Source organism: Polypterus senegalus, chromosome 3 (assembly GCF_016835505.1).
Source record: "Polypterus senegalus isolate Bchr_013 chromosome 3, ASM1683550v1, whole genome shotgun sequence".
Classification (NCBI taxonomy): domain Eukaryota; kingdom Metazoa; phylum Chordata; class Cladistia; order Polypteriformes; family Polypteridae; genus Polypterus; species Polypterus senegalus.
This window is the reverse complement of record NC_053156.1, coordinates 129,235,436-129,247,125: the sequence shown is the minus strand read 5'-3', so window position 1 is coordinate 129,247,125 and position 11,690 is coordinate 129,235,436. Positions and strand designations below refer to the sequence as shown.

Here is an 11,690-nt window from a genome sequence, read left to right as displayed (position 1 = left end):
AAAATACTGCATCTGATTACCTGTTTTTACATTTTGCTAATTACAATCAAATAAAGTTGTAATGATGTCTGATTTGGCTGATCATTTGATTGGTCAGGGTCAGGTTCATCATACCACATCTCTTCAGGTACAGACAAGCCATGATTGTGCGCCACACTGTAAAGAACACAACGTGCTTGCACAATGAGACGCACGTTCTGTGGACTATAGAACAGCATATTAATATAGTGGAATTTTACATAAGCAAATTCATTCTCTGAAGGTGGCTTTATAGTGTAGCATCAGTGGCAAGTGACACAACGGATTGATTCTCTTCTCTTTACATGGCTGTTTGAGGTGACTCACTATCTTTAAAAGAACTGCTTGCCTTTCGCCGCACTAGTTGGAAAAAGCACCTGTGACTGTACGGAGATGACATTTTTATAGGTTCTCCAGCTATAGATGATGTAATCCCAGCTCATTCTTTTGGTTGATTTATCCCTGCCTGATGTAACTTGTCCAGCGCCATTGCAATAGCAATATGCATGCAGCTGACCGCTCCAGTTCCATTACATTTGGAAAACTGGACGTTGCTGCGAATTACGCTTTGATGTTTCACAGTTCAACCACAGTGTAAAGAAATCTTATCTATCTGGATGACAAGCGGATAATATCATTCTATACAGCTGGCATGGTGAGACTCTGTGATGTTTGTGAAATACCTGATCGGTCAGCAATCTCACATTGAAAAGCTCCTGTGGTTAAAATTCCGAGAGTGGACAGAACTTCCAAAGGAGCAGGTAGAGTACAGTACCTTAATGTCTGTCTTTGTAAAGCCTTGCACCAGTTCAGCACACAGCTCTAAGAGGATAGCTCTTGGAAATTAAAATTGCTTTATAAGACAGTCATCATAATCTGTAAATATGCTCTCTCTTCTAATTTTTCCATTGTCTTCTAACAACACTAAAGCAGCTATGGAAGTTGGAATAGTCTGGTCATTCCGTGCTCTATATATTGTTACAGAATGATTACAATCAAGTGAATTAAATTTGTAAACGATATGCAGTTAATTTCAGTGTATTTGATAAATCCTGCGTCATTGATGCAAATATGAAGAGAAAGGTAAATGACACAGAAACAGTAGGACTGCTTTGATGCTGGGTGTCGCCAGTTTGCAAAATTGAGCAGAAACGTGCATACTCAAGGTAAGGGGCTACTGTGAAAATGTGCGTGGCTTTACGCCATGTTTAGTTTTTATATCTCAAAGTTTGTGAGGAAATGGGTGTATGCAACATTTTTGTGTGTACGCACCATTTATACATGAGGCCCCTGGTGTTTATTTATTTAATTTTTTTTTTACAGTTTCTCCTAAAATAATAGATAGATAGATAGATAGATAGATAGATAGATAGATAGATAGATAGATAGATAGATAGATAGATAGATAGATAGATAGATAGGCAGCACTCTAGTTGCCCGAAGGAGGAAATTTATCGTTTCACAGAAGCACAATAAATAAATAATATGGCAAACAACAATAATCACTCTCATATACACACCAGAATTATTAAAAAGAAAAGAAAACTTCTAATTTGGCCAAAGCTAACAAGAGCAGTCACAGTTACACTGAGGAATTATAAAGGCGTATTGCTGCTGGTATAATGGAGTCCCTGTAGTGTTTCTTCACACACTTCTGCTGGATGATTTCTTGGCTAAAGGTACTCAATGCTAGTCTGTCAGTGCATCAGATGTGCATTTCTGCAAGTGATATTATCTGGTGTTACAGTACATTTAAAGTCTGAAGTGTACAGGGTGAATGAAACAGGTGGCAGTACTGTGTGGTGCATACATCAATATCAGAGGCACAGTCTATACATACAATATATGGAGAGAGAGACAAGGATACTATATATAGTGTGTAAGCAAAGGGAAATTATTCTTACTAGGGCTATCTCATTTGGAGGACTGTGTACAGTTTTGGTCACCTTATTACAAAAAAGACATAGCAGCACTAGATGAAGTCCAGAAAAGAGCAACTAGACTGATTCCAGGACAGCAGAGTATGAGTTATTGGGAAAGATTAAAGGAACTGAACCTTTTCAGTTTAAGCAAATAGAGATTACGAGTTAACATTATTATTTTTTTTTTAATTATGAAAGGTATTACTATGATGGACCCTTGTTATTATTTTAAATTAAGTTCTTGAACATGAATGTGGGGGCATCAATAGAAACTTGTTAAGGGTAGATTTTGCACAAACATTAGATGGTCCTCCTTCATACAGTGAACCATAGACATAAGGAAATAAATTACCAGGCAGCATGGTTGGGGTACTTTAGTGACTATTGAAAGTCAACTCAATTTTAGAACAATTAGACATGAATGGATGTATTGATACTTCAAGCATCAGTGTTCTTCCACTTTGACACAGTTAATATTTCAAAAATGATCAAATAATTAGAAGAAAACACAACAGAAGCAAAATTAAGCCAGTACTTCAGTTCCTGACATGTCCTGGTTATATCAGATGGAGCCACGTCAAATAGCCGCGGCCGTGTGAATGGCGTGCGAATGGCGTACGGCTGCCCTATGCATGCCGTGATCCCCCCCTCCCTCTACTGACAGAAGGCGTGTCAAGATTTCACAGTAAACACGCCCATTCATGCCCTATTTATTCATTTACCTGGTTCCAACACTAGATGGCGCTTTGTTCTCAAGAACACGTTAACACACGCCAGCAATTTAGCTGCGCTGAGTTGCAATCACGTGATTTTAACATTATATTTTATTATTATAATTATAACATTATATTATATTATATTATTATATAGGAGCTTCCCTGTCTGCCTATCATATAGTGCCTTTCCTTCCTACCTATCTATATATCTATCCCCTTAGCTGTTTTTTATATATCTATTATACAGTGCCTTCCCTGTTTATTTATATATCTAGTACCTTCTCTGCCTGTATGTCTGTCTGATTGCATATAGCGCTGAACTTACTGCTCTGTACTATTCTGTCTTCTGCATGTCCTGGAGTACAAAAGAAACAGCACCATACAGCAACATGTGCGAACTGGCAAGATCGGGGAAAAAACACGCGGTCACTGATTACAAACCGCAAGATGAATGAAAGAGACAATATATGTAAAAACATCATCGCACTAATGCAATATTATTTGAAAACGAATAGCGCCAGATCGGGTTTGAATATGCGCCCGATCTGACGCTGTTCGTTTTCAAATAATATTGCATGTACTGTGCGTTGAAAGTGCTGCACTGAATAAGCTGACTCCTTCTGTAACAGCGTGTATTCAAAGCCGATCTGACACTAATATTGCATGTACTTAACTATTTTAGAATAAAAACATACATTTGATTTCAGTCAGTCTGTAAGAGCCAGTGTAAATGCATGATAATTGTAAAGGTTAGCTTTTTTTAAATTCAGTTCCATTCTCTCAGTCGCGTTCGACCCCCAATCTGACAATGCTGTTTTCACATAAAGACGCGCTATAACTCAAATGTGATTTATTTGGAGACGCGCTATAGATCGAATGTGATTTATTTGGAGCGCTATACTCGAATGTGATTTATTTGGAGACGCGCTATACTCGAATGTTATTTAAACAGGGAAGAAAGTACAATGTCAGGTGCTCATTCAGTGTAATAGGAACCATAGCACAGAGAGATGTATACACTGCAACAAGTACACATGTCGTGAATGTAGGAAGGGTATGTGGGAATTGTTAATATTTGAATGTGATGATTTTATACAGCACGGATCGGAAATCAGCAATTCTTAGCATTGCACCACGCAAGTTGTTGTATCAACCGCCTACTGTAACTTGCTTTATTTTTTCTTCACTTATAGTCTAGAATAAAAGTGCACTTGTTTTTTATTCTTGTACACCAACATATGTTCCTGTGTTTGAGCGACATGGGCATGCTCAAAAAAATAGACGTGTAATGCCACGAAAACTGCATGCAGGCACTTCAGTTCGCAAGTATTGGTACGAGAATGCAGTCACAAGTACACTGCAGAGCTACAGCGCATCTTTATGTGAAAACAGCATTCTCAGATGGGGGGGTAGGGAAGGATCCTGAACACGACTGAGAGAATGAAAAGTGAATAAAAAAACTAACCTTTACAAGTATCATAAATTACACTGTTACACACTGAAATCAAATGCATGTTTTTATTCTAAAATAGTAAGACTAAGAGCAGTTTACTTCTCAAAACAAAGTGGTGCAGGATCGAACTCACGATCTTCTGACTTGCAGTCGGGAGCTGATTCAATTGCGCTACGGAGGCAGTCACAATAAACAAGTGTCAATGTCGCATGTTAAGGCGGTTTTTTTCTGCAGTTATATTTTTGAATAAAAGCATACTTGTTCTGTTATATTTGTTCCTTTTGTGAAAGTGTTTGATATTTGGACTTCAGGCTTCATACATTATATAGTTTATGCTTACATTTTGTCATTTACTACTACAATATGAAAAACGTTTCTGTTTTAAAAATGTGTTTACACGGATTACTGTAGAAACGGAACACACATGAAAAGCGTGTATTCCAAATAATGATCTATTATTTCCACTCTAAAACTCCACTTCACTCCCAGATAATCAATCAAGGCATGAGCTGGGAGAAGTTTCTGCAAGTTCTAAGTCGTTCGGGGGATGGAATAGCCGGCTACTTGCAGCTTTTCTTTTATCAGCACATTTAGATTAACAAAAGACACTGGTGGAGAGGTGAGAACGGTTTTAAGAAGCGATTGACTAGTTTTGGAAGAATACATTTTATTTCTAAAGTCGTGTGCGTGTTTTAATTGTTGGGGGATTGTTTGGGTATTTAAAAAAAACATTTACTTGAACCAACTACTTACAGTAAATAAGCAAAAAATGGGAGACACCTTTGTTTTAAATAGTCAAAGAGTTGGGCTAACAATAATAATTATTATTAATATTATTACTGGTCATAGAAACAAATGAAAACAATAGTTAAACACTTGATCATATGTATCTGTGCTAGTTTGTGTTTGTAATTATGTGACCCATAATAATTTTTCTCAGTATAAATAATTTTTTGGGTTTTAAGAACTCCATCAAAAGAGCAAACACAAACTTAGAAGGAGTGGAAGGTGAGAAACCTCAGTGGAGAATCCTGACTATGACATGGTGCTAATTGCTCTGTGTGTGTTTTTTGGGGGGGAGGGGTTCTTTAGACCTGTCTGCGCAAATGTGTTTGTGTTAAAGCCAACGGAGAAATGCAGGAGCACACACACACACACACCTCTCATCCACAAATGCTTTAACTGTTGTCTTGTAAATCGTTGATTAAACCTATGAACACAGCTGTTCAGCAGTCCTAAACACAAGCGCATGGTCTATTTTTGTCCTTAATTAAAAGACATCAATACGTTAATAATTAAAACAAAGATAACATTGTTTATTTTGCTGAATAAGGTAATAAGCTATATTTAAAATAAAACAAACCAGGAAGTAAGTGTTTTATACATTAAAGTACTCTGTATAACCAAGTGCCCTAACAAACAGCAACAGTGTACAGTACAGACAAAGAGTGTGTGTGCTGGTGGGGATTGGAAGGTGAATTAGGATACCTCATTTACAAGACAAAAGACGGTCTGAGGTGTGAATGCACAACGCCGCTTTGCTCTTCGGTGTGTGTGTGTGTTTTTTTAGGTTACTAGGGGTGCATTCTTAAATTCAGTCTGTCTAAATCTTTATAAATGCCAAGTTGGAAAATCATGTTTGAGAAAATGACAACAATTAAAATCTTGATCATTTGCGTCCGTGCTATTTCGTGCTTAAGTGACCCAAAATATTTTTCTTAGTTTTCTTAGAACTTCATTAAAAGACAAACTTAGGAGGAGTGGAATGTGAGAAATCTCAACGGAGAATGTACTGACTTCTCCTTATTACTGACTGTTAGATGGTGCTAAAATGTTTTTTCGTCCTGCTGGCGCAAATGTGTTTGTGTTAAAGCCAGCTCAGACAAACCTGACGAATGCCGGAGCGCGCACACACACACACACACCGGTGGCACTTTGGCCGTTAGTGCTTCAACGTTAAACGAAGCCCCGTAAACTTGATCCTGAACAGCAGACTGACTTTAACAATAATAGTTGATTGTTTTTATATTTATGTTTTTGTATATACTGTATTTTTAAATGTTCAAATGAACGTTTCCGAGTATATAATTTGTTGTGTCATCTGTTTACAGTGTTGGCTGATTTTGTGATTGAGACCCATGGGTTACATTGAACTGGAGTGGGACAAACGGCAAAGCCAAATTGCCCAAGAATTTAAAAGCGAAGGTCCACGAGACTGTCATGCAGAGATTTCCGGATCTGACAGCGCACCACTGGTTCAGAGTCGGCTATTCCATCCCCCCAACGACTTCAAACGTGCACAAACTTCTCCCAGCTCATGCCTTGATTGATTATCTGGGAGTGAAGTGGAGTTTTAGAGTGGAAATAATAGATCATTATTTGGAATACACGCATTTCACGTGTGTTCCGTTTCTACAGTAATCCGTGTAAACACAACTTAACTGGGTCGGGAACACTTAATATAAAGCATTTAATGTGTTACATTAATTAATGACGGGGTTTGAGAAAATCTAGTAAATTAAACATTCATTTTAAGATTTAGTTTAGTTTGCGACATTCTACTGACAAAATAAACTATTAGAATAAAGTGGAAATGTCGACTTTAATCTCGACATAATTGGCGACAATAAAGTGGAAATGTCGAGAATAAAGTCAACATGTCGACTTTAATCTCGACATTTAGATTTTTTTTTTCTTCACTGTGTCCGTATTTTTTTTTCACCGTGGCCCTAATACGCTTCCGTAATGTACACTGGCTCTTACAGACTGACTGAAATCAAATGTATGTTTTTATTCTAAAATAGTTAAGTACATGCAATATTATTTGAAAGCGAACAGCGTCAGATCGGGCATATTCAAATGCCCGATCTGACGCTATTCGCTTTCAAATAATATTGCATTAGTCGATGATGTTTTACATATATTGTCTCTTTCATTCATCTTGCGGTTTGTAATCAGTGACCGCGTGTTTTTTCCCCGATCTTGCCAGTTCGCACATGTTGCTGTATGGTGCTGTTTCTTTTGTACTCCAGGACATGCAGAGGACAGAATAGTACAGAGCAGTAAGTTCAGAGCTATATGCAATCAGACAGACAGACAGGCAGAGAAGGCACTAGATATATAAATAAACAGGGAAGGCACTGTATAATAGATATATAAAAAAACAGCTAAGGGGATAGATATATAGATAGGTAGGAAGGAAAAGCACTATATGATAGGCAGACAGGGAAGTTCCTATATAATAATGCAATATTATTTGAAAACGAATATGTAAATGCATGATAATTGTAAAGGTTAGCTTTTTTTTTTTAAATTCAGTTCCATTCTCTCAGTCGCGTTCACGACCCCCAATCTGACAATGCTGTTTTCACATAAAGACGCGCTATACTCGAATGTGATTTATTTGGAGACGCGCTATACTCGAATGTTATTTATATAGGGAAGAAAGTACAATGTCAGGTGCTCATTCAGTGTAATAGGAACCATAGCACAGAGAGATGTATACACTGCAACAAGTATACATGTCGTGAATGTAGGAAGGGTGTGTGGGAATTGTTAATATTTGAATGTGATGATTTTATATAGCACGGATCGGAAATCAGCAGTTCTTGGCATTGCACCACGCAAGCTGTCGTATCAACCGCCTACTGTAACTTGCTTTATTTTTTCTTCACTTATCGTCTAGAATAAAAATATTTTACTAACTAGTTTTATTAATTCATTATTTAATAATAAATAGCATAATCATCATGGGTTGTGTATTGAGTGATTTAACAAATCTGTTTTATTAATCGGTTTGTTGTTGTTTTTTACCACGTCATCTATTTATGAAACTATGTTGACAATACAAGAACTGCCTATGCCAGCCAATTTAACGAATTGACAGTGGAACACTACCAGCCAGGACACAGGGCAGGGCAAAACATGTAGCCAAAGATGGACGAGGATCGAAATGGAACTTGATAACATTCTGTAAATCCGAGATCAAGTAGCTAACTAACACACTCAGAAACATTGGTTAGGGAATACAATGCAATGTTGGCTTAAATACCAGTGGGTTAGAAAAGTCATGTGTTGCCACTTCCAGTTGTCATGGGATGACAAAGGAATCTTTGCCAATGAAAATACCACATAAAATGACAATGCCTATTAACAGAATAGGAAACAAAATTGCAGCAACAAAAACTTAATAAGTAAGGTAGAAGTCTAAAGCCTAAATGAAAGAAAAAAAACACACACAAATATGACAAAAGAACACAACAAAATAGCAAAATCATAACAACATTTAACTGAAAAAATTAAAGTCCCATACTTTTAAAGCCCACAGTTTGGAACATTGGAAGCTTTTAATGTCCAAAAACAGAGATGGAGAAAGCAATGATATGGAGTGGATGAATAGAGACATATCTGTCACACTGGAATTTCAGGCAGTTATTGGCAGTTTACAGTTGGCAAGTTCTGATTTGGACTTTGTAAGAAATGAGCTATGAAATATCTTATTAGTGGCTTCCACGCCTAGTAGGTCCCAGTGGCCTCCACTTGAGTCAAATCTTATTTGCAGAATAATTTTCAAAATATTATACCCTTAACCAGTGTGAAAAAGCATGCAGTTTATGGCCACAGACATTATTCTGGCACCCTTTACTTCCTACAGGATTTTCTCTCTATTCCAACTCTTAAATGAGACCAACGTTGTAGTGTAGCACCAAAGAAATCCACAAATGCAGCAAAGAAGGGTATATTGACACAGCCGACAGGCAGTGAAATTTTCCCATTTTTAGAGAGATAACCATTAGATAACAGTGGCTACAAAGATCATTAATAACATTTTTCCATATTTAGTTTGACAGCTTAATTTAATACTAAACATAGCACTACAACACAAATGTTTTCTTTTTTTTTTGAGGTTAACTTTTTATTAAGTAAAGACAAATTGACAGGCTGTTTTCTCAAATCTAATGGAGATATCGTTTCATTGGTCAAGCATATAATGGTTGTGAGTCACCCGTGGGGCTTGATGTCTTTGAGGGATGAGTTACACCTGACACAAAACAACGACAGAGAACATCACTGATTAAAAATAAGCAAAAGATTGGCACAGGTGAAGAGTCTCAAGAATATAAAAAAAGCTGTGAGACAAGAAAGTGTTTATTTCAACTGTGATTGCTGGCTATGGTCCTTGTTTTTACAGTTGCCATACTCTGCAGGACTTTCATTCACAAATTAAAGTTTGGTTACCTCTTTTTTGCTGTTTTGGTTTGAATAAAATTAAGAATGGACCATAGCATCTGTGGTGATGCAAATGTTATTAAGTTTAGTTTATGTTCATTGACACACTTTCCAGAGTACTGTGAAATTCTTGCTTGCATGCTGAATCAATATGCAACATGCTGCCATTTGCCAAATCATAATCACATTATTCAGTATTTGAATTCATTATAGGCAAAGCAAATTAAGAACACCACATATATTATGACTTGGTTATTGTTTTTTCTCTTTCTTACAAAATTTCACCACAATACCACAAAAAATGTTTGATGTCATACACTACACCCTTTAACTTAACATTCTGTTACCTTTGCTTAAATCTAACATTAGGAAACTTTTTTTTATTGTAAAGAGGAGACAAAACATTGTCAAAATGTAGGGGCACCACAATGGTAGTGCCATATAACTGAAGTAGGTAAACATTGAAAAACATACAACCAGTTGTGGGTAACGTCCTTTCATACAGAAGCTCAGAATTGAACTCAGACTGGGCGAACTTCCAGTGTTATTTGTTCCAGGCATGACGGGGTGGGTGCAGGAGGCTAAGATAATGCAATCTTCCATTCTGCAGAAGGAGAAGGAGAGAAGGCATTAGAACAGAGCACTAATCCCTGGTTCGGGGTTTCACCAGACCCCTTTTCTCCCATGTGCACAAGTATGACAGTATGTGTTTATCCTGTGTTACATTATGTTATACTTTATAGCAAGATGACAGCAAGTTAGTCTCATCTATGGAAATATTTGATTCTTTGGCATTATATGTCCAATTTGTTTTTCTCTGAAATATATTTTGAGTAGATACTCATCGAAAGCAATCCATTACAAATTACTTCTCTCAAATTGTAACTGGATTACTCATTACTTCCTGGAAAAAATTATCAAATTTCTAATTATTTGACTGTTAACTTACTCTCTAAACCCATGCAAATATGTACCAACATGAAAAGTTCACTGATAACTCCCAATTGTCCTTTTAGAAATTTAATGTGGACATAACCCAGCGGTTCTCAAATATTCGTATTTCGTAACCCCCCTTTTCTACCTGGAATAATTCTGCGCCCCCTGCATAATATAAGATAGATGAGAATAACCCATGATACAGCTAACAAAGGTACTTCCATAAGATTTGCATGTGTTTGGCTAACTTTGATTAAATATGTGCAATTTATTTTTTTTAAAGGCTTTAATACCTGTTAAAATGCATGGTGTGGTTTTCAGTAGTAATTCTAATCCCAAAAACAAAGAATAGATTAATTTAATTTTTTTATGTAAAGAAACGATTAAATATGTTTTCATTTTAAAATATCTAGTAAACGAGGACACCGATGAAGTCAATCTGCGCGAGACAAACGTATTTTCGTCCGACAAATATTATACCGCTGTTAGTTGTATCATGAAAATAACCCAATACGCAGTAAATTATTTAACTCAATTTTGGCAATATTGGCTACGCTGCCAATGTGCTGCAGTCGCGCCGGATTATCACCTGATCAACTGTTAACCGGATGTTGGCGACAGATACCGATACGTCTCGAACTTTCTGGATTGAAAATACGCGACTATAAAAGCAGCAGCAGCGGCGCCGCTCGCCATAGAAACAAACTTCAAATAGAAAACGAGCTCAGAGTGTCTATCTCGAATATCAAACCAAACCTGGACAGGCTGTGCAGGGACATATTAGTCATTTGTACAGCTTCAGCGCCCCCCTGTTTGAGAACCGCTGACATAACCAAGAACAGTTGTGGCAGAAGGCAAGCACCCTTACCTGGCAGGGACATCTGTATACTGAACGGACTGGGAAAGAGACCATGCATAGGGCATTATCTCTTTATCTAGACAGTAGCCTCCCTGGGTTGCTGCAGGCCCACAGGTTCCCTCAGGGCTTCATGGCAGATGGATTCCTGCTTGCTACTCAGCCCTGTTGGGTCCCATTGGGGCCTACTTTGTCGGGCTCCTGCTCCACCCAGAAGTGCTTCCAGGCCATGCTAATGTGCCATAAAAAATACTCCTGGTGTTACATGAAAGAAGCCTGCTGCCGCAGTCCCAGGAGCCAACATCAGGAGGGAGAAGATGAAGCTATTGGAGGAAGGAGGAGGTGGAGAGAGAGAGAAAAGAAGAAAGAGAAAAGAAGAAAGTTCTTGTTCTGTTGTACTTTGATTGTGTTGTGTTTTCGTGGTGGGAAACATTTCCCACAAAATAAAACTTGTGTTCTGTGCTGGACTTGTGACTTGTGTTTGTCTGTGTTAGGTTTGCAGAGCTGGAGAGCACCCTACTGGCCACACAGGGAACATAAAATTAACAGTTAAACAATGT

The 11,690-nt window shown here is 37.5% G+C and overlaps 1 long non-coding RNA gene across 2 annotated transcripts; it reads right to left on the bottom strand.

The window, feature by feature from the left end:
* Positions 1–9,027: 9,027 nt before the first annotated feature.
* Positions 9,028–11,417, bottom strand: LOC120526815. Of its 2 annotated transcripts, none has more exons than XR_005633172.1 (3): positions 11,143–11,417; positions 9,813–9,942; positions 9,028–9,150 (listed from the first exon to the last, which is right to left on the bottom strand). It is a non-coding gene; the product is annotated as an uncharacterized LOC120526815 (long non-coding RNA). The 2 variants fall into 2 exon arrangements; XR_005633171.1 differs by lacking the exon at positions 11,143–11,417 and adding an exon at positions 10,864–10,953.
* Positions 11,418–11,690: the final 273 nt, after the last annotated feature.